This window comes from Phaenicophaeus curvirostris, chromosome 2 (assembly GCF_032191515.1).
Source record: "Phaenicophaeus curvirostris isolate KB17595 chromosome 2, BPBGC_Pcur_1.0, whole genome shotgun sequence".
Lineage (NCBI taxonomy): Eukaryota > Metazoa > Chordata > Aves > Cuculiformes > Cuculidae > Phaenicophaeus > Phaenicophaeus curvirostris.
In genome coordinates, this window is record NC_091393.1 from 123,005,242 (window position 1) to 123,027,585 (window position 22,344).

Consider the following 22,344-nt stretch of genomic DNA (forward strand, 5'->3'; position numbering starts at 1 on the left):
TTCTGAACACCCCTAATCAGTGAAGCTCCTTGTTTTGAGTAGAGATGGGAGCGATCCAGAGCAAGTCAGAAACGGTGGTTATGACTTACAGGACCTCATGGTTACAGTGCTGGACCATTTGCATGTACTTCTAGTGACTTAAACTGGTTGTGACATGGCCCCATGCCTGTAAGTCGGTAATATTAGTAATATTTGGCTATAATATCTTTCTTTCCCACTTCTTCTGGTCTTATTTTCAGTGGAATCTTCCCATTAAAGAAAATACTTTCTGAATAACTGCTGGTTACGTTGAAACAAGGGAAAATGTAATTCTGGACAGGCAAGGCTGAAAAATCTGACTTATCGGGAAAGGTTACAGGAGGAAAAGATAAAAATAGTAGTACTTAAAAGTTACAAAAGTAATAATTTAGGTACATGCTTGAGATTTACAGTGTTTAAATACGCAAACATGCTTGAATTGATTTTGGAGGGCAAGGAGATCTTCCATGGATATTTTTTGTATAATTTCAGGGTGTTATCCTTTTAATCATATCTTGAAGAGAATTCACTGATATCACTTAACATTTTCTTTAAACCTTTGTCTGTTTAAGCCCTTACATTAAACCAAAGTTTTAATAATTCTTTTTTTTTAAATTAAATTTGAAATTATTACATTTTAATCCCATACAACTGAGAAATATTTATTTTAATACAACTTTAGTACGAATTTCATTATGCTTTCTTAAGCGGAAAACCACATTTCACTGTCTCATAAGAGCATTTCTATTTAGTGGATATCTAAAACTATTTCATTTATAGCCACTAAAAATACAAGCATTTGTTCCATAAATCAAAGGATCATTTTAAAGGGCCTGACAAACCAAATTCCATTAAAATTCCATATCATCTTCAAAGCGAGGTTTAGACTGGACATTAGGAAAAAAATTTTCACAGAAAGGGTCATTGGGCACTGGAACAGGCTGCCCAGGGAGGTGGTTGAGTCACCTTCCCTGGAGGGGTTCAAGGGACGGGTGGACGAGGTGCTGAGGGACATGGTTTAGTGTTTGATAGGAATGGTTGGACTCGATGATCTGGTGGGTCTCTTCCAACCTGGTTATTCTATGATTCTATGATTCCATTTGCTATCTAGTTCTTTTTGGATTACCTTTTTTTCCCTCGCCATAGATGTGTTGCGAGCAAATCAAAGAAAAGATGGTGTAGGTGTATTCAGGTACTGATTCCACTACTGTAATATGTGACTTCAACAGAAGAACTGTCCTCATCCTCTTTCTATTGGACAGAACAACCTTTGGATCTAGTGAAGCAAATCTCAGTTCCTCGGTCGGTGTCGGCTTGCAGCGGGTTTCCCAGAGAGCTGCTTTCAGCAGTGACACTGAAGGAAGGCAGCAGTGGTTGAAGCCTTGTGCTGTGTTACCAAAGCAGCCTTGGAAAGAAGCGGCAGTTAGAATCATAGGATCACAGAATCATAGAATAACCAGGTTGGAAGAGACCCACCAGATCATCGAGTCCAACCATTCCTATCAAACACTAAACCATGTCCCTCAGCGCCTCGTCCACCCGTCCCTTAAACACCTCCAGGGAAGGTGACTCAACCACCTCCCTGGGCAGCCTGTTCCAGTGCCCAATGACCCTTTCTGTGAAGAATTTTTTCCTAATGTCCAGCCTAAATCTCCCCTGGCAGAGCTTGAGGCCATTTCCTCTCGTCCTGTCCCCTGTCACTTGGGAGAAGAGACCAGCACCCTCCTCTCTACAACCTCCTTTCAGGTAGTTGTAGAGAGCAATGAGGTCTCCCCTCAGCCTCCTCTTCTCCAGGCTAAACAACCCCAGCTCTCTCAGCAGCTCCTTGTAAGACCTGCTCTCCAGCCCCCTTAATAGTAATGTATTCTCGGAATATGATCACAGAATTAATCCGAAAGTCACACCTGAATACAGGCTGGAGAAGTGAAGGAGGGATAACTGACCAAGTGAATTATGGAGAGGTGACATCCTTACCACCAGGTATTTCTTTCAACAAGTTTCAGAAGAGGCTGCTGGTATATTGAGCAATGTAGTTGTCCATAATCTGGTTTTATAGCTAATCCCCGGATACACCTGCAAATATATACCAGTTCTTTTTTTTCCCCCAAGAAAGAAAAGCTTCTTTGGTTTAGGAAGTAGAAAAATCTTAAGGCAAAACATCTAACTGGGTTTTGTTCAGCTCAGTTTCTAGGCTGGAGATGAGAAAATGAGATGTGCCAACCTTCTAGCTCCTCCTGTAACCTGTGGGGTGTCCAGATAAAGGGTAGGATATCTGTCCACGTGGAAGCCATAAAGTCAGGATCAAGTGAATGAAACTCCCAGCTCCAGTACCTCTCTCATGAGATGGTAACACCATTTCTTCTTTTGCTCTGGCATTGGTTTAAGTCTTGCTGTAAACAGATCTACCGAACAAGTACTTGAGTGGATTAAATATTCCGTGTTTAAAATTGAATGGGTGGAGAAAATGAAATTTTTTTTAACAAAAAAACCCAGTAGCTTCTGATCTCATAAATAAGTAAAAGAAGGCTGCATTAAGCAATCGACAAGTAACATTTTTGTTTTCAGCGACTCCACTTACCTTGTGCTAATTTTCATCTGGATTCCAGATAATATACTACTAACCATTATTTTCTCACCTAGTTTGCTCAGTAGTGACAGATAATAGATGATCCTATTACAAATAAATTTGACACTGCATCCATGAAAATGTGAAAATTGGAGTCTCTCATCATTATTTAAAATGTGCGCTCACTCACACAAATGAGGTATAAGAGTCTGCTCTGGAGATAAAGTAGGCCAGATTGCAGGAAAGGCTGCTTCCATGTCACACAGGTTAATGTAGATGTATTATGTATTTATATAGCCTATAGGAGGATAACTTTTTAGCAAATGATTTGGACTCAATGTGCACTTGATCAGGACCCTCATTTATAACCCATAGCCACACTGTTCTCATGGTGAAGTTACCCTTGCAATCACAAAGATTAATTCTAGAGCTGTCTGTTGTAGTTTGGGAGAAAGAGTCTGCAGGAACGAGTCGTGCATTAAGTGCTGAATGGAGTTCCCTACAGACTGAACTATAGATTAGGATCTTGCAGTATCCCTAATGTTTTGATTAAAATGACTATTCTTTTCTCAACCACAGATCTGGAGATTGGAGCAATACTGGGCTTTTTGTGTGAACGTGAGGGGTGTTCACGCTGCCTGCACCTCAATGAGGGCCCAATGCCAAACTGTAACGTTCACGCATGAGGTATCAAAGACAAATTGACTGTTTCTCATTGGGTCGTGCCCACGTTTCCACAAGAATTGCGGTAACACAGTGAAAAGTTAGTAACTCATGTAATGACACACCTAGCAGGAGGGAAGAACTGGTTAAACATTAGACCATAAGCATTTTCTTTTGTACTGGTAACCTGATTTACCAATTTTACAGATCATGACAGACCAATGCATTTGGAGTTCTTTGGAGCATGGGCATATTCAGTTGATTTGTCCAGGGCTATTACAAAATTTCATTATTTTGTACAGGCATTGCACATCTCTGAGTCGGAGTCGTTGCAGGAGCCGTGCGGCACAGCGAAATGGTTTTGCTAGACCTGTTCCTCAACAGTGTGTTCCTGCACTGTGGCGTTTGGGTTGTGGAGCTTGTGGAAATAGTCCAGTACCAGACAGTTGTCTGGATTTATCACATGAAGATGGTCAGTGTTTTGACTGTCGCTGAATTATATATATGACAGATTGGGGCACTTGAAGGAGGAAAGTTTGAATGGGAGTGTTGGATGGTATGAAGAGCTTGCGCCTGAATAGTACATCACCAGAGAGCTGGAGCTGTAGAGAAGCAGGGATAAAATTGTACTAATCTTGACACCACTGCTAGACCATGAAGAGAAAACAGAGGAAGTAAACAGCAGCATCCCTGGTGCAGGGGCATGATCTTCGTACGTACTCCATCATCAGCATATACTTTATGTTGAGAAAGGGGCGTGTGATAGTCTTATTCAAAGCCACTGATGACAGGCTGCAGGACACTGCCTGGAGCTGTAAGACAAATAACAGTAGTCTTCTCCATGGGTGCTATCTGACTTTTTAAAAATTAATACCTTCCTGGCTGTGCCACTGCTGGTTTGGTAGGACACAGACGAGCTCTCTGCTATTTGTGTAGCTGCTGAACTTGAACGCGTTTTAGTCAGAGCTGTAAACAAGGGTGTCAAGGGAAGCACTGCAGCTCCTCACCTGGAGTATTCATGTGTCTCCAGATACTGTCAAAGCATCACGAAGATGGTGATATCTTAATGATGTGAAATGATGTGCTGTAATGCCTCATTCAGGGTACATGTGTGTGGAGACTCCACCAAGCTTGCAACAGAAATAAAGCCTTGCTAGTTGGGAGGTGCTGGAGGTAGCACTGGAGTGCCACCACCAAGCATGCAATGGAAAATATCTGATTGCCAGGAAAATATCTGATTGCCAGGAAAATATTAATCCTCTAGGAAAATGCTTTCTCTCCACTTATATATAGCAATCTGGACGATTGCAAGCAGCGCTGACTATTCTTGATGAAGGTTAGCTCTCAGGCTACCCACTGATGCAAGTTTCTCAGCCCCATATGTAAAGAGCCTAAACCATATTTTTTTTTTTTTTATAACTTAATTCTTAAATTAATTCTAGCAGTTTTAACAGCATGATCTCCTCACACAATTGAATGAATTATTGATGGTCATATGTGCTAAAATCAACAGTTTACATCAGGAGGACAAATTCATGCTGTGAATAAATTGCTTCTTTTTCTAATTATTCTCATAGAATCAAAAGTTTGATTGACTAACCTGCTCACCTCCCACACTTCCTCTTCTGTCTTCTCGTGCTTTTTTTCTCTTTCCTCTAAAGGGGATCTTTTGTAACAGATATGTTTATTCTGCTGTTTCTTTGGGGATGACAAATTAAGCTGCAGATCTTTTTTTAGTGTTGTAATTGGGAGGTGGAGAGAGGAGATGAAGAGCTCAGCTATGCCAGTGTGCTGCTGGCAGACAGCTTTGCATGTTTCATTCATTGCTTTGGAAAAGTCACCAAGATCTGTGCCTCAAAGGTGTCAGTTTTTGAGTCTTGTCATTCTAGTATTGATTTGGGGTATAATAAATGGGGCAGCTGATAAAGGATTGAGTAAGACAAATATAATTAATGCTGATCAACACGAGTTTATAGAAAATGGATCCTGTCAAGCCAGCCTGATATCCGTTAAGTTTTTTTTATGGGATTACAAGTTTGATATTTATTTATGGGTTCTGCAAGGCTTGGTGGCACCATTTTGATTAAGAAAATAGGAACAAAATTTGATTTGGCATGTGTGAGGGATGGGATTTGAGCTTGACCAACTTTAATCTATTTACAGTTTGGTGTCCTACTCTAAACTAGTTGTCCTAGGTTCCCTCTGAAGTCAGTGGAGAGGAGGAGAGGTGGCTGTTGCTCCACCACTTAGTTCACACCAGGAGAATGTGAGCTTGTAGGGACAAAGCCATTGTGTTGCCTGGGTCAGCAATCTCTGTGCAGATCCTTAGGAGAACTTCAGGGAAGCTGCGCTAAATCTGGGTCTTACCGTATTGTAGACAGTCCCAAAATATTGTGTTCAGGTCTGTCTGCATGTTATGGAGGTCGATGAGATAGGAAGAAATGGTAGATGAATGATGGTGGTGGCTGAGGGGTGGAAAGGCGTGCCTATAAGCCACTGGAATGGCTTGCAATAATTCATTACCTTGATCTCAGAGAAGGAAAGAATTGATTAGCTTTTTCTGTGGGAAATTTTAAGGAAGGAAGAGTCTTCATTCTGTTGATTTTAAAATACAGCAAGATGCGTTGTCTAGAAACTAAAGCCAAGAAAATTCATAATAGAAAAAACAAATGGATTTTGACAGCAGGAATAATTAATCACGAAAAACTTTCATCAACACCCCCAAGGCATCACTAGAAATTTGGTAATCATGACAGGATTTTTATTTTTTCTTTCTGAACAAGGCAAGAAATTGAGTCCTGTGCCTTAGAATATGCAAGAGAATCAGACTAAGGTTGAAAAGGAACAGATAGTTGGTAAACAGTGCATTGGTCCCCGTGAAGAGCATAAGGTTTCACATGCTGTGGTCAATTTGTCAGTCCAAAATGAGTCTGAGACTAAATGGAGACTGTAGTTGGGGAATCAGAGGTGACTTCTGTCAATCCTTCTGTACCCAAAAGGTAACTTCTCTAGACAGACACCTACAGCTCTGAAAATCATTTTGGGGTACAGTATGTTGATGGCCATACTACGCTGTTGCAGTGTTATCACCTTGGCTGTATTTTTACCTTTCAGACTACTTTGTACCTAAATATATACATAAAATATCAGTGCAATGACCTTTAAAGGTCCCTTCCAACCAAAACCATTCTATGTTTCTATATTGCATAAAGATGTTACCTTCTTTTGGGGTGTGGCAGCGTTAGCTCAGATCATATGAGAAATGGTTGACTTTTGCCCTTTCAAGCAGGGGCTGTACTTTCCAAGCTAATGGAACGATGCTCTTCCTTCCCATTTTGCAGCATCAGACCCAACAGAATGTGTTTTCTTCCCCCTCTCATTCCTGCTGTCTGGTACATCATGACCCAAGTTCAGTTCCTATTCTCCATTCTGTTTTTGTGTTGTGCAAGGCTTCACATAAGACAACAGGGGACACACAAAACTCATAAGAGTCAGGTACTTACTTAGCCATGGCTCTGGCTCTTTTGCAGAAGCCCCCGTTCCTTTCCTGCTGCTCTACAGCTGCCTAATAGCTTTCCTCTCACTCTACAAAAGACACGATGTCGCTGTCTTCACATCACTTGCAGTTGGTTATGTGAGCTGACTCTGTGATAGTCCCTCTGAGTCTTCCTAGAAGAGTAGGACTTCCTATTAAAAACCACCTGCAAATGGCAAGCCAACAGATTTGTTCTGTTTCTACTTTTTCTATTGACTTTTTTGACAAAAATGTGGAAAAGACCTTAAACTGCAGAAATTCGGTTCATGATGTCAAAGAAGTTGAGGTCTTTTCAGCCTCAAATGCGTCAGTGCTTTGAACACTAGTCTCTCCAGCTGCTTCAGTGAAGCAATGGAGTTGGGAAGATATATTAGTCAAGCTGTCCTAAAACTTTTCAGCCTTTTAATCCTAATGTCTTCAAACCATTTCAGCAGAAGGGGTATCGTTGCTAGTCTTCGCTTCAATAAAGAAATAAAAGACCTTTCAACACAGGTTGCCTATTGCCTTCACTGAATCTCCAGCAAAGCCAGTGGACTTCAATGAATTGAGAAGAAGCTGACTCCACTTTAAGGAAACCTACTCCTTGTACTAGACTCTATGCATTTGTCTTGAAAGAAGCTTCCCTATTCAGGTGAACAATTTTGAACTGAACATTGCAGATCCATTAGAACTCTGTGTTCATTTGAATAAGCAGTCTTTTCAGCAGTTTCTTTTTGCATGTGAATATTTTGCATCTCTCTTTCGAACTCCACGCAACCTTTCCTTGAGCTTTTCCTGGGAAATAAAAATTAAATAAACTCAGAATGAGTAACAAATTCTTGTTTGCATCATCAGTCATCTGGGTGTGAGCCTTGCTGCAGAATACACATGATTTAATGTTGCCTGGATAATGCAGTTCAGTTAAATATGGTTTGGGAAGCACAGTTAAATACATTCTTTAAGGATGAGCCCCTAAAGTGTCATCTACACTTTCTTCTGGGGTTTTGTTCAGGTGGGCAAACATGTAGACTTTCAATTCATTTAGAACTTTGGCTAAAGGTCATTTGAAGAGAAAGATGAGGTTTGGTAGGCTACTAATGTGGGATGTCGGATCTTCTAGATCTATAAACTCACTACTAGCCTATGATCTCTCTACATCTTGTGCTGTTTTAAAAGTAATTTTTTTTTTAAGAAAGAGTGCCTGTAAGTTATCTTGGCACACTTAGACATAATTGCTCATTGCATTTGAGTTTGCAAAAATAGCTTTGTTTATGATCTGATATTTTTAATGGCATATTTCACTGTTTCCATTTAAACTTCGAAGTGACATCTTTGTTTTTCCCTTTTAAAGAGCAGCATAATCCAGATGCCTGTCAAAAAGTGTTGTTGATGTAGCATTTTATGAGTAATCTTTCTGTTTGAGTTTTTTTGTTTTGTCAGAAATGTTTGCCAAGCTCTTATAAAGCTCCCCATGAATATTATTGATGTACACTTCCTTTTAAAGAAGTGATTATCCATGCAGGAATACAAACTGAACAGTCAGTTCTAAACCACAAGCATTTTCTCAAAAGCTACGTAATGTCATAGGAGGAGTTCATTCGTCGATGTAATGGAACAGAGGAGTACTGAGCTAAAATTATTTTCCCTATCCTCCTCTTAACTCTTTGAAGCACAGGCCAGCATTTGAGTTTGGGCGAGTTACTCTAAAGTATGACACAGAATAATCTCAGGGTTACTGTCAGTCTGTCTAAATCATTGATGAAGAGATTTTAATAGTTCCCAGCCTGCTTTCAGAGCGATGAGTGTGATGGCAAGAAGCATCAAGGAATATGTACCAAGTAGTCTTAAGAATCCAGCAATTATCATTTCAAACCGGGAGCTGTTAGACAGTACGTGCAGCGATGCTCTTGTTTGTTATGCTAAAAGATTTATATAATAACTTGCAATTGAGGCATGTACCAACATCCTTCTCTGTGGTCTTTCTTGGGTGTCTCCTCAGTCTCAGTGGTTGTTGGTTAAATTATATTGGGTCCTGACAAGGACTGGCAGCATTACTGTGGTTTTTTCCAACCTTTCAGAATCCTTCTGGCTTGCAAATGCTCTGGGATCTGCAGAACTTGGAGCATTTTAGCCTGCAAATTAGTAATTGGCTGGTTGTCACTTGGGGAAAAGAGATCTGTAAGTTCTCTAATAAATAATAGATTAGGGTCAAGATACATCATAGCGTTCTGGGGGTGTCGCTGTGCAGAGTAGTCACTCTTTCCCAAGAAGTCAAGTGCGGCTGTGAAAACGGATTCATCCTTCATTTCCCACCCTGTGCTTTTATTTTTTCTGTCCCAGCCTGCAACACTTGGCTGCAGCTTCGCCCAGCTTCAGAGCCTGTGTAGCTTCTCATGGGATCCATAATTGCTCTCTTCTCAGACCACTTGCTTGGTTTCTGGCAACGTTGCATCAATACCAGGATTTTCCTTGTACAGCCGGGACAGCCCTAATCTAAATATCCTGAAGATCCTAGGATGGCACAGCAATAGTCCCTAACCTGTGCAGCACTGAGAGCTTTGGGTATGTCTGTCTGTTCTTAACACTTAAGGTGTCTGTAGGGCTTCCCAGTTGGGTGAAGCTCAGCTGTGTACAGGGTGACCGATTTTGATTTGCCAGATAGGCTGCCTCTAAGCACCTTTCTTTAGTTCTTATTAAACAACTACTTAGCCTGCCTAGTAAGCGTTACGCCTTAGACTGGAGTCTCAGTTCGTTGGTTTTGGGGTTTCTTTGTTTTTTTTTTTTTCTCTTTCTGATTTAGTTTCTTTTACTCTCTTAATTTGCAAAGATAGTGTGCTCCAACTGTGCCTCTGAGTGCTTCTTTCCCTTTCTTTATCCCCTGCTCCATGCTGCGGTAGCTGAGGTGGGGGAGGTCATGTTTGCGTGCAGAGCAGCTTGTAAAGGGCATTTTTAACGCACTTTCTACTTCACAGTTAATTTATAGGTTGTCTGCATGGGAAGGCTTTCACAGAATGCTTTTGCATTGAACTTTTTCTGATTAATTAACCTACAATAACTGTCTTCCTGTTCTTGCCTTTCTTTCTAACCATTTTTTTCCAAGTGAGCAAGATATGGGCAGGCACTACATCATTGCTGAGGTGTGTGTTGTGTGCTCTGCAGCAGTCTGTTGGGTGAACTCTGCTCGGGGGGAGCTCTGGGACAGTCACTAAAGGGCTCCGGGGCTGCTCCCTGCTTTTCAGAAGTTCGCACAATGCAGAAGAACAAACGCAAGTAATTCCCTACCCAGAGAGGAATGTGACAGCTTTGGAATATTTTCTTTACTCTTTTTCTCCCTTCTTAAAGAAGTACCATTGCTTCTGGAAGGAGAAGATTATTCTCAATCCTTTAATTTCACTAGTCATTATTCAAACTGTTGGCTTTGTTTTAGAGATGAACTCTGCTTTTCACCACACATTGGAAGATGTTAGCTTGCTCCTGGCAGGTGTGGTTCTATAGCAGTAGAGAGATCAGTCAGTAATCCTGTCCTGCTTTCCTTCTGGTTTTCCTAGTTCTGCAGATGCTGCACAAAGTAAGGCAGATGTCTTGGTGGATGATCCTTGACTCAGGGGAGTTTTGGTTTTCCAAGCTTCCTTTCATTGCAGTACTGGGTTTCTGAATGTTGCTGTCTGCACTTCGCCTTGCTTTAGATCAGGAGGATGCTGTTCAAATCTGTATATGCTTCTCACACCCTGTGCAGTTCTTGATTTTCTGTATTGCCCTTGAATGCTTTGTCTGCAGCAGGGAAATTCTGAAACTGTGTCTTGCTGCGTAAAGAAAGTATGATTTTGACTTGGCACGATAAGAAATTATTCTCTCCCTCATTCTTCCTTGCTTTTAGGAAAAGGCTTTTCTAATTTACTACTTAAAATTGAATCATAGTGAGCTTTCTGTTAGCTGCTTGTGCTGTCACCGTAGCTGATTGTTTGCTAGTACAGGGTAACTCTACTTTGTCCACTCAACAACTGCTCAAGTCTGGGGGAATCCAATTGCTGTAGCTGCTTTCCCCAAAAGTTCCAGACCTGGTTCTCACTGATCAGGTCTTTTGAGTCAAAGGCAACTCTGATTATTCCATCCCTTCATGAAGATGCCTGTCTTGGTGAGGTAGGTCAGCTGACACCAACTTCTTATACCATGTTTTGTCTGGCCTCTTGCTAGTATTACCCTGGAGAATGAATCATAGGATCATAGAATCATAGAATCACTAGGGTGGAAAAGACTCACAGGATCATCGAGTCCAACCATTCCTATCAAATACTAAACCATGTCCCTCAGCACCTCGTCCACCCGTCCCTTAAACCCCTCCAGGGAAGGTGACTCAACCCCCTCCCTGGGCAGCCTGTTCCAGTGTCCAATGACCCTTTCCATGAACAATTTTTTCCTAATGTTCAGCCTGAACCTCCCCTGGCGGAGCTTGAGGCCATTCCCTCTCGTCCTGTAAAGCTTGCTACTACAGTGATGCAGTGTCTAAAGCAGGTGCTTGGTTTTCATCAGATTACTTCAAGTAATTTAATTTAGAAGCTTAAGAACAATATGGGAGATACGACCTATCTCTGTTGAGGTTGTAGGCTCTCAAAGGGGAGATGGGGCTGCTGCTGTAGGCATCTGTAAGGTACCTTCAACTTCATAAGTATTGATAAAGGGAATTGAGGCTTTACCTCAATTACGCTGTAATGAGATGGCAACTCTTCATTTGGGTGTAAAACTCCTTGCTGTGCCTCTGCATCTTCCAGTTTTGGTGTTTTATTCAAGTGGTTCTGAAATGCATAGCAGGTGTTGCTCTCCTTACGCCCCCTCAATGGCAACTGTGGTAAAGCTTTGGTGAGAATAAAATCCTTTCTCATAAACAGCAAAGGCTTTCTAAAGTGGGGAAAGTAAAACCCACCCAAATGCTAGTGAATAATATAAATTGCAGTATGTTAAACAAGAAAGACAATTAATCCTGTTTTTGTGTTGCCACAAGTAATAATTTTGACTTTTACTTGGTACTGCATGTCTAGGAGCAAGCAAACAGATTTTGAACTTCAGCCTATCTTTGTCTCCTGTTTTTATGGTAATGGTTTGTTTCTTTTCTCGCTTCTTTCCTTCTGATCCTTCTTCCTTCAGATGTCCTGTATCCAGCTGTGAGGTCTGTTTTGCCTTTCCCTATGGCGCTGCCGTCTACAGTCTACAATACACTTTGTAAATATTCTTCACATCTTTTGTTATTGAGGTGGGAAAGAGAAAGATTTCCTTCATGTAAAACTGTCATTGGCCTCTCTGGCTTCTCCCCTATCAGAAAGCCATTTTATTTTTTATTACTATCAAAGGCTCTTCTTCTGTTCTGCATGGTCCTGGAACAAGAGTCCTGAGATGGCTTTGAAAAGTGGATGTTTCCCTAAGGAGATCTTCCAGTGCAGCTCTGGCGTAGTGTTGCCCTTGGAGATGATGGGGTAACTATGATATGATGAGTCGCTACGCAAAGGAGAAATGACTCCCTTGAGTTTCTTCTTTCCTTTCCATAAACTGCTTCATGAAAACAGTGCTCTTTCTGACAAACAATAAGCACAACAAAAAGGAGATTCTATTTTTGTTTGAGCTTTTCAGATGTTCCATGCTACATTCTTCAGTTGTGTTGTGAAAGTCAGAAATACTCTATTGAAATATCTCAGCAACATGTTTGAGAAGTGTTAAATAGATAAATAAGAAGACCAGCTATTTGAAAGCTTTAACTCCAGAACGAGTGTAACCCTGTAAACAAAGCAGGCTAAAGAGGAGGATGGAGCTCTGTGTGACAGAGGACAGGAATGATGACAGATAATGGGGATGAGATGTTTACGTATCTGTGCCCTCCCCAGGCCTTTTATGTGCTTCCTCCTTGTCTTCTCTTGCTTTAAATTTCCAAGAAAGTAACCTGCAGCTGGCTAGTAGTGAGGCAAGGCTCTAGTTTTTCTGCATCAAATGAGGTATAAAAATAGTAAATGTTTTGTCTGTTTGCTTTATGAGATTAATTTTGGGATGTCAGCTGGCCCTAATCCCATCGCTTCAAAGTCTTTTTTTTTTGTAGTGGTCTGATCTTTTTTTTCCTTCATCTGTGTGATGGTACATTTGCCTTGCAGCCAGCTCTCATTACAGATCATTCATTACAGGATGAGCCATTTGATCAGCTTGTCAAGCCAAAGTTTCTATATGCTTCATTTGCAGAAATGTAGTTAGAATTTACCAGTTTTATTAAACTCTCTTAAAGGAATAGAGCATGGCCCAATGAGATTCATTGCTTGACTGGTCCACCAAATGACCTTGGATAAGTTATTTAGTTCTTCCATGTGCTTCTGTTTCCTTTTCCTTCACCATCCTCACCTTCACCAAACCTCCTCAGGCTCTAAGCTTTTCGGCACTTACCCAGTTATAAGCTTTCACAAGAGAAATCGTTTGGTCAAGCACAGCAAAAAGTCATACATATATTTTGTAATAACACACTACACTAGCAGGATAGGAAGATATCTTTCAAGGAGATGTTTACATGATAAACTTTCTACAGCTTACAGGTAGGATTAGTGAAGTGTCATTCTACCACCTCAAAATTATTATAATTATACAAAACATGAAGTTTCTAGAAAACGAAAAGTTAAGGCTGAGGCAATGGAAGGGAAGCCCTGATTGCATTGTTCAAGGGAATTGTACTGTAAACTCCAAATTAGTTTGTATCAGCTCAATTACTTGTATGTAGCTGTCTTGTCGTTGTAAGAATCTTCTCTGTAGAAACTGAAACTCCAGTGCTAAAACCGTGAAATCAATAGGTACTGTTATATCCACTTAAAAAAAATTGTATTGATTTGCAGATAATGACAGCAGTTCATTCTTGCAGGATTACATGCCACTTCCTGTCATAAAGATTGCTTTCATATATATTACATCTGAGATGGAGAGCATAGGAATAAAACTGCTTTGCTTTAATGAATAGACATTTTACCCAGGGCATTAAAATGAGATATATTTCTTTAAATTATCTCTAGGGATTATTTTTATTTCACGGGCAAACCCTATGTTACCAAAGAGTCTAGAATGATGTTAAACTTTCAAATAATCTTGGATTGCCTTGTTTTGCAAGTGCTTGAACTCATCCTCTCTTTGATAGCAACTAATTAAGCAAAATATTGTGCTCTTTCTGGTCTCCCCTGCATCCTTGATTAGAGGGTTAACACCATGTTATCTTGGGTATTAGATGTTCTTTGCTAAACCCCAAGTATCTACCAGCGTCTCACTCTCTGTGCTTCGTAACAAATTTCTGTCACCTTCAGAGGATTAAATTCTTCATGCCGATCATGGTGGCATGGTCCCATTGTGCAGCTATTTTTTATTTGTGCTATGCCTCAACTGAGGCCTCTTCTTATTAAGCATAGATTGCTTCATTTTCATGTATTAAAGTTACTCTTTTCAACTCTTTCTAGGTAATCTGGCTTCCCAGAAACCTCCTGCTAAATGCAAGGGTTTGCTGTCCTGTTTACTGACTGTTACACCTGAGGCTCGTTTTGATACAGATCCTGGACATCACAGGGTAAGTGTGCAGATATCTGTTCTTTTTGTGGTTTGTTTTTCTTTCATGGTCTCTTAATTTGCTTGCACAAAACCAATTTGGGCTGTGCTTTCCCTTTCAGTGACTGCAGCAAGTCCCTATCAGAGCATGTGCAACTGAGCATCTGTGTTACAATAAAAAACTAATGTGCTAGGATGAATGCTAATGCTGTAAACCTGATCAGGAGTGTTTGAGCTTGGGGTTATAGCTCCAAGGAAGGAAGGAAGGAAAGTTTGTATGTCTACAGACTTGTAGGTCTACATCTTATAAAACTGTAAAAAGCTATTAGACTCTTACTCGGATGCAACGAACATTCTGACTTTTAGGCTGACAAATGTGCTTGTATTTTTGTATTACAAATGAAATATTCTTCATAACATACATGGTTATAAATATCTGTGAAGTTTGCAAGATCAATTTTAAATATTTGGAAAAGGGAGATTAAAGGTTACTTGGTTTCTTGGGGATGTGGGGAGGGGAAAGAAAACTGATCCCCTCTCTTATGCAATTTACTCTGCATATCAGACTAGAAACTTAAAATACTTGACTTCATTGCTGAACAACTCGTGTGGGATTTTTCCTCTCCCAGCTACTGGAGGAAAGCGTAATTTAGTGGACGTATATTTATTTTTTCATTTTTTTGCCTCTTCCTCAGTCTCAGTCCTTTGCTTGCACCTTCTCTTTCAGCCTGCTGTTTTTCTTGCCTCACCACTTTCGTGGTTTCTCATGGCAATCCTCTGTTTTTCTTCATGGAGCTAATCCTGGCCCTTGGTGCGATTTATCTTTCTTGTCTTCTTGGCATCCTTTGACCTGTTTCTGGCTTTGCCCAACCAGATACATAGGTTTGTGGAATAATTCAGGCTGGGAAGCACTTGTGGAGATCATCTAGTCCAACCTCCTGCTTAGAGCAAGGTCACCTAGAGCAGGTTGAATAGGGCCTCATCCAGCTGGGTTTTGACTGTCTCCAAGAATCACAGAATTGTTTAGGTTGGAAAAAAAACTTTTAAGGTCATAGAGTCCAACCCTTAACCTAACACTGCCAACTCCACTACTAAACCATGTCCCAAAGCACCACATCTACATGTCTTCTAAATACTTCAGGGGTGGTGACTCAAACACTTCCCTGGGCAGCTTGTTCCAATGCTTGACAACCCTTTCCATGAAGTAACACTTCCTAATATCTAGTTTAAATGTCCCCTGGCACAACTCGAGGCCATTTCCTCTCATCCTATCACTTGTTACTTGGGAGAATAGACCAACACCCGTCTCCCTACAGCCTCCTTTCAGGTAGTTGTGGAGAGCTATAAGGTCTCCCCTCAGCCTCCTTTTCTCCAGTCTAAACAATCCCAGATGCCTCAGCTGCTCTTCATCAGACTTGGAATGCAGACTCTAAAACATTATTGTGCCCTTGTTGCATGTTTCACCACATCATGAAGGATATTTTCCTCATCTGTAACCTGAATTTCCTCTGTCGCAGCTTCTTGCTTCTTGTTGTATCTCTATGCCCTTCGAGGAGCAGAGTTACTCTGTCTTCTCTGCACCTTCCCTTTGGGGAACTGGAAAACATAGTGGGGTCCATAGGAGCTCAGCCTGTGTTCCAGCCACCAATATCCTCCACTGGACTTGCTCTGCTGTGTCAAAACCTTCTTGTTCTGGAGGGCTCACATGTCCTGCATGAAAGGGAAGGATCACTTCCCTGGAGCTGCTGGCTGTGCTCTGGCTAGTTAGCGCTGCCCGGGATGGATGCAAGGGCATGTTGCTGGCTCAAGTTCTCCTTTCTGTCTGCCAAGACCACTAAGTTCTGGTTTTCGGTTGGTGTTTTTTTTTTCATGTTTGTAATCTGTTTAGTATTTTCACACACTGTTGTGCAATCCTTACTTCCAATACTTGCTGTTCCTGCGCAGGATTCCTTCCCGAACACCTCAGTATACCCAACGCACCTTGGTTGTCATGTTTCTGGCAGCCTCTTCCCATAAATGAATATGAACTACACTTTGGAAACAATGAAATCTCATTTCCAGGTCACTCCCTCTTGGAAGGCAGCATGTTTTCCTGAGTGGCTAGCCCAAAGCTTTCAATATAGCTTTGATAATTTAAAAATCTTGTTAAATTTCTATCGTTAGTATATTCCCGGTAAAACAGGAAACTGTGTGTTTGCTTGGGTGTGTACAAGCACGTATGGGATGGTGTATTTAATCCTTTTTTCTGTGCTGCCAGTATGCAGTCATAAATAGTGTATATAATAATATGTATAGGAAACTGTTGCTGGAAATTGAGTCTGAATTATGAATAAGGCTTTTATTTTGCATTCCTTTATGTCTGTGCCTGCATGTGTATATAATGCTGCAACTTGCCGATACCAACAACTGTAATTGCATTGTAGTTGTAGTTAAATCAAACGTTCTCCAAATTTTATTTTTCAGTAGCCTCTACAATGAATAATGTCTCTGTTTTTCCTGTATTTTAATAGAGCGTGTGAGCTGGGAGACATGCCAGCGAATGGACACGCAGGAACACAGTCTCAGCCTTAGCTAGACATGATCAGGTGGTCCACGGGGGCTCATGCTCCTGTGCTCCTACAAGCTTTGACTGGTTGACTTGTAATTGGAATAGGAAAAGGACCAAGAGGTTGTCGGTATCATCAGCTCAGGTCATCGGTAATAGTCTTGCCAGAGTGGCTGGAGCTCATGTGCAAATTCCTCGGCTTATAGCTACCAAGGAGGGGAGCAAAAGGAAGCATGGAGGGGACAAGTGGAGCAGAGATGGTTCAACACACTGAGTCAGGGGAAAAGTATAGAATCATAGAATCACCAGGTTGGTGATCATCGAGTCCAACCGCAGTTGAGTAGAAAATAGGTAAAAAAAGTAAGAGAAGAAGAAAGGAAAAGCAAATGTGCAGAAAGGAGGATGAAGACTTTTAACTTGCAGCATAATGTTTAGTTTCTAATTCAGAGGAGTGTCCAGCTCATGAAGAAGTAGTTATACCAGAGCAACTCATACAGTGATGAGTGACAGTTTAATTCACTTTCTGTGGTGACGAATGCCTAGGAAATCTTGCTTGTGATATGTTGCAGCATTGCCTAGTTCGCATCAGTATGAAATGCTGAGGGTAGTCATAAGCTGAATATCAAATCATTGCAAAGTTACTCTGTTAGGGTATGGTATGCCTGTGGATGTTTCTGCCACCATGGCTGCAATCTGGAATGGAACTGAGAAGCCAGTGGTGTGCAGGCTTCCTTCTGAAGGCTTCTGTCACTCATGAGAAGTTGTTTGAAAGGGTCTTGTATTGCACGCTGGACTTTGTCTCCTTCTGGGAGTGGTCTGCCTGTAGAAGTTGCACAGTCTTGTGTGGTTTTGGATATTCCTAGCTCAGCTGTTTCCCTTAAAAGGCCTTTTAACTCAATTAGCTTTTCTGGAGGATATAAAAAGTATTTATGTGTGTTGACTGTAGCCCTGCATATCTTGAGAATCACGTGCGGTTGCAATTTTTGTATTCCAGCTGAGGAAATACTTAACCCCATCTTTTTCTGGTTCAAACTGAATTAGGTTTTGCCATATGCAGCACCTCATATGAAAGCGTGGGTGGTAGGGAGGAATTTGAAATGAAGAAAGTGAGAACCATTTCTGTGATGCAGTTATTTTAATAACCATGGATCTCTCCGCACAGCAGACTGATTGCTTTTTGGAGTATGTCTTAGGAGGAGAGAAGGTCAGGAAGGTATGTAAACTCAAAGCGGGACCTCAAATGACCACGTACGTTTAGGTGCTTGATTGCATTTTGCTTTTCATTGTTGTAGTTTTTAGGTGGGTGAAAGGCAAAGATTTTGGTTTGTTCAGTTTCATCCTTTTCAGGACAAGGAGCAAGCCAAATGAAGTGGACTAAGTCAGCCACAGAAGTCCAGGAACACACTGTCAGTATGAATTTGTGATGAGTTTTGGGATGCAGCAGAGAAGCCAAGGAATAACCTCATTTGTCGTTGGTATGATATTCATAGCATAGATCAGTTTGGGGAGGATCTCGAGAGGTCACCTTGTCCAGCCTCCTACTCAAAGCAGGCCAACTGCTCAGACGGAGCAAGTTGTTCAGGACCGTGTCCATGTGAGTCCTTTAATACCCTCAAGGATGAGGGGCTGTAGCCTTACTGCTCTCAACAACTACCTGAAAGGAGGTTGTAGAGAGGAGGGTGCTGGCCTCTTCTCCCAAGTGACAGGGGACAGGACAAGAGGGAATGGCCTCAAGCTCCACCAGGGGAGGTTCAGGCTGGACATCAGAAAAAAAATTTTCTGGGAAAGGGTCATTGGGCACTGGCAGAGGCTGCCCAGGGAGGGGGTTGAGTCACATTCCCTGGAGGTGTTTAAGGGTGGATGAGATGCTGAGGGGCATGGTTTAGTGTTTGATAGGAATGGTTGGACTCGATGATCCAGTGAGTCTTTTCCAACCTAGTGATTCTGTGGTTCTGTCTGGGCAGCCATTCCACTAGTTAAGCGCCCACTCTGAATTTTTCTCCCTTATATCTTACCAGATTTTCCCTTATTGCAGCTTCTGCCTGTTGCCTCTTCTCCTTTTACTGTGTGCCCCAGGATTGTACTCTCCAGACCTTTAACCATCCACTAAATCATGACCAATCATGTTTATGAAGAGCTCAAGTCAATGTTTGTCAAGCACCTACACATCAGACAATATTTTTGTTTGTGTTTGAGTCCATTTAACTGGATCTGGGTTGGAAGATATTTAACAGGGCTCTGATCCTGCTAAGCTGCTACATCAGGGAGCAAGGATGGAGTGAGGCACAGGCAATGCTCACACCAACATCTCTATAGAGATGTTATATATACTATATATAAATAAATACCTATGTTCCTTTCTACCTGTAGGTAATACGTGTCAGGTAGACCTGGGTTTACACACAGAGCTTCGTGTTGCATATGGTTCCTATCACCGCAACAGCCGCCTTTTTACTAGTTGTGCCTCAGCTTCTCTGCCATTAAAATGGAGATTATATACTCTTATTCACAAAAGTGCTGTGTGTCCTACAGTAACTGTTAAATGGTTTCAGTTCCTTGGGAGAAAACTGCTATAAAAAAGGCAAAAAACTGAGCGTGTTTATAGTATAAACTACATGCTTGTACTTATACAGGGTTATGTTAACTCCATGCTCTTTGTAGGCTGCTTTTAAACCAAAGTATGCTTTTGTAATGGGTTGTGTTACCATACAAATTACGTGCTTTTATCCAAATTACTTGTTGGCAATTGAAGGAGACATACACAAGGGTTGCTAGGATGGCCTCATTTTTCATATTCAAGATTTGGAAGTAGAAACAAAGCTTATAAACTTGGTATTCTTTTAAAAATTAAGTCCTTTCATAGAAGCAGTTAAGTATTTTTTTTCCTCAGCTTTAATAATAATGAGTTTTTGATGCAGGGATGAGCGATAATTGCAAATGGCAAAAAGTCATCAGAACGTCGTTACTCAGATTGCAGATTTTATTAATCGTAAAAGAAATTATTCACCTAGAAAGGCTGTTTTATAAGTGCTCATTTGCATGAAGACTTGCTGCCTAATTTAGTTTAAAAAAAAAAAAAGAAAAAACAACCCAAAAAATGCCACAAATGTAGTCCTGTCCTTCAAAACTTTGATTATTTTGTCCTTCCTGTCCATTTTGCTTATAAGGTCATCTGTGCTACTGCTTGTCAGAGGGACCAATCTTATTTTTGCCCCTTCTCTCTCACATATCTGATGTGCTGCTGCTTGGATTTATTCCATCAGCTGGATATTGTGCATCTCTCCTAGATGCATTTCCTCTACAGTTAAAAAAGATGTTTATCTTTTATGACTGACTTCTTAGGTAGATGGGTTGTTTGGCCCTTTACATGGTTCTGATCTCATGAGGTGTTGGGATTTGCAGATGTAAATTAATTTTTCATCTGTTTTCTCCCACTTCTTTCATGTTGTTTTCAACATGAGTCTTGATTAAGTGAAGAAATAGAGCACATCCTTCACTGTAGGACTATAACTAGTCAATGAGCCTGCCCTGTGAAGTTAAAACAGGGCACACGCTAAAGTATCTCTTTTAATTGGGATGTTGGATGGTAAACTCTTCAGGGTATGGGTACAGCCTTCACATGTTCTGCTAGAGAATTCATACAGGGAGCATTGCTGCAGCGTGAATATTCAACAACTCCCTGTCCCTTATTCCTTATTCTGAAACACTAATACAGCAGTGATTCTGCACCTAATTTTTCCGAGACTGTGTGCATGGAAGTCGTCCTACTGACAATATCCGGCATGCACCCAAGCCTTTTGCAGGGTCATGGCTTTCTGGACCATGCTGAACACCAATTACTCACAGTGATGCAGCTGGATCTCCAGCTGCCGGTGCGAAAATGATGATGGGCTTTCATGTGGAAGGCGAGGAGCATGGACTCCACTCCCAGTCGTGTGCCACCAGGTCACCATTTCAGCCTGCAGAAGGACATTAGCTCCAAGGGGGGAATGAAGCTGCTGCTCATCGTAGCTAATGTAATTTCAGGCACGCGGCTAGAGAAGTACTTTAATGCCCATTGTGACAAAGCTGCCTTTGAATTCTGCTGGTACCAAACTGAGATCCTTCAGCTGGTGTTTTCATCACTCGGGCCTTTTCAGGGTTAGATTGTGGGTGACTCAGTGGCAAAACAGCTTCAAAAGTGCAGGATTCCTGCTCTCTGCCATGATCTGGGCTGTGACTTGCAAACAGGATTTCACAATTGGTACAGCAGACTTCTGAGTCTATTTTCTAAACTAATATTTAAAGTATGCCCCACTAATTCTGGTCTCAAAGTTGGTTGTTGAAACTGTAATGTCTTTCAACACAAAATTATGCAGGCTGAAGTGAAGACTAGTACGGTAGTGGAGCAGATTCTTCTGTTTCATGTATATTTGAAAGCTGAGAAAGCTTCTGCTGAAGTCAGACGACACAGGCTTGTCAAATCGTTCACAAACGAAAAGATTGCTCTTGGATGGAATTAATTTGCAGTATCTCATTTACCATCTTGAGTTTTGTCATGAATTTCCCCTACTCGGCAGCCTGAAATGCCAAGTGAAAAAGTGTTTCAGCGAGAGATAATATAATATATTAAGAAAATGTTATTGATCACAGTATGCTTTTACTGGAAGATGACTTTTTCTGACCGGAACACAAGGGACTTTGCCTTGTTATAGTAGGAAAATGTATTGTAACATACAAACAGGATTGTTGTTAAGGTCACAGCAACTTTGTTTTTATATTCCACTTGCTCTGGGAAGCAAGCTCCTCCACAACTAATGCTGTCAGCTGGGATAGGGGAAGAACAATTTCAGTTTCAAACTTGAAAAATAGTGTTACAGCAAGTTTTTGGTTTGTGAAGGAAGGAAACGAGCGCTGTTTTCCACATCACCAAAGGTCAGAACTTGTAATTCGATAGGCATTACTGTAAGCATTTAGTTATGATGGTGGGCTGTATTGTGGTGGTTCTTTGTCAGAATCAATTAACCCACCTTTTCTCATCTTACGTGTATTTATAGCCATATGTTATGGGCAGAAGAGGTTGTACATTTTGTGTTTGAGTGGCTTCCACACATGAAGACTGAGGCACTTGATTTTTCCACTTAATGTGAGAAGATTAGCCAAGTGGAAGAGTCTGTGTTGCTCAGATATCTTGTGTGGGTAGATGGACACTATTATTCTGCAAAGCATGAGGCCATAAATTTTTGATGGGATGCCCTGTATTGGGAACTCAGAACAAGGACACTTTTAAACATCTGTGATTTAAAGAGGGCTCTCACTGTATAAACAGTGGCTCTGAGCCATTAATATCCTGCTTGTAATGAGATTTCTTTCTGCTGAAGGGCTCCAAATTTACCCTCAAAAGTAAGCACGTCATAAAGATGATATTTCTTTAAATGTACTTTGAGCTATTTCTAGTGAAACTCATCCAAAACACATTCTACAAAACTTAACTCTTTACCGAAACTT

General features: G+C 41.1%; 1 protein-coding gene across 2 annotated transcripts in view; it reads left to right on the forward strand.

The window, feature by feature from the left end:
* Positions 1–22,344, forward strand: part of KLHL29 (kelch like family member 29) — a 406,051-nt gene that overhangs the window by 53,367 nt on the left and 330,340 nt on the right. For both annotated transcript variants that reach the window (XM_069850743.1, XM_069850744.1), the window contains exon 2: positions 14,228–14,334. The gene's annotated coding sequence lies outside the window, so the exon portion shown is untranslated. The remainder of the gene's footprint in view (positions 1–14,227; positions 14,335–22,344) is intronic.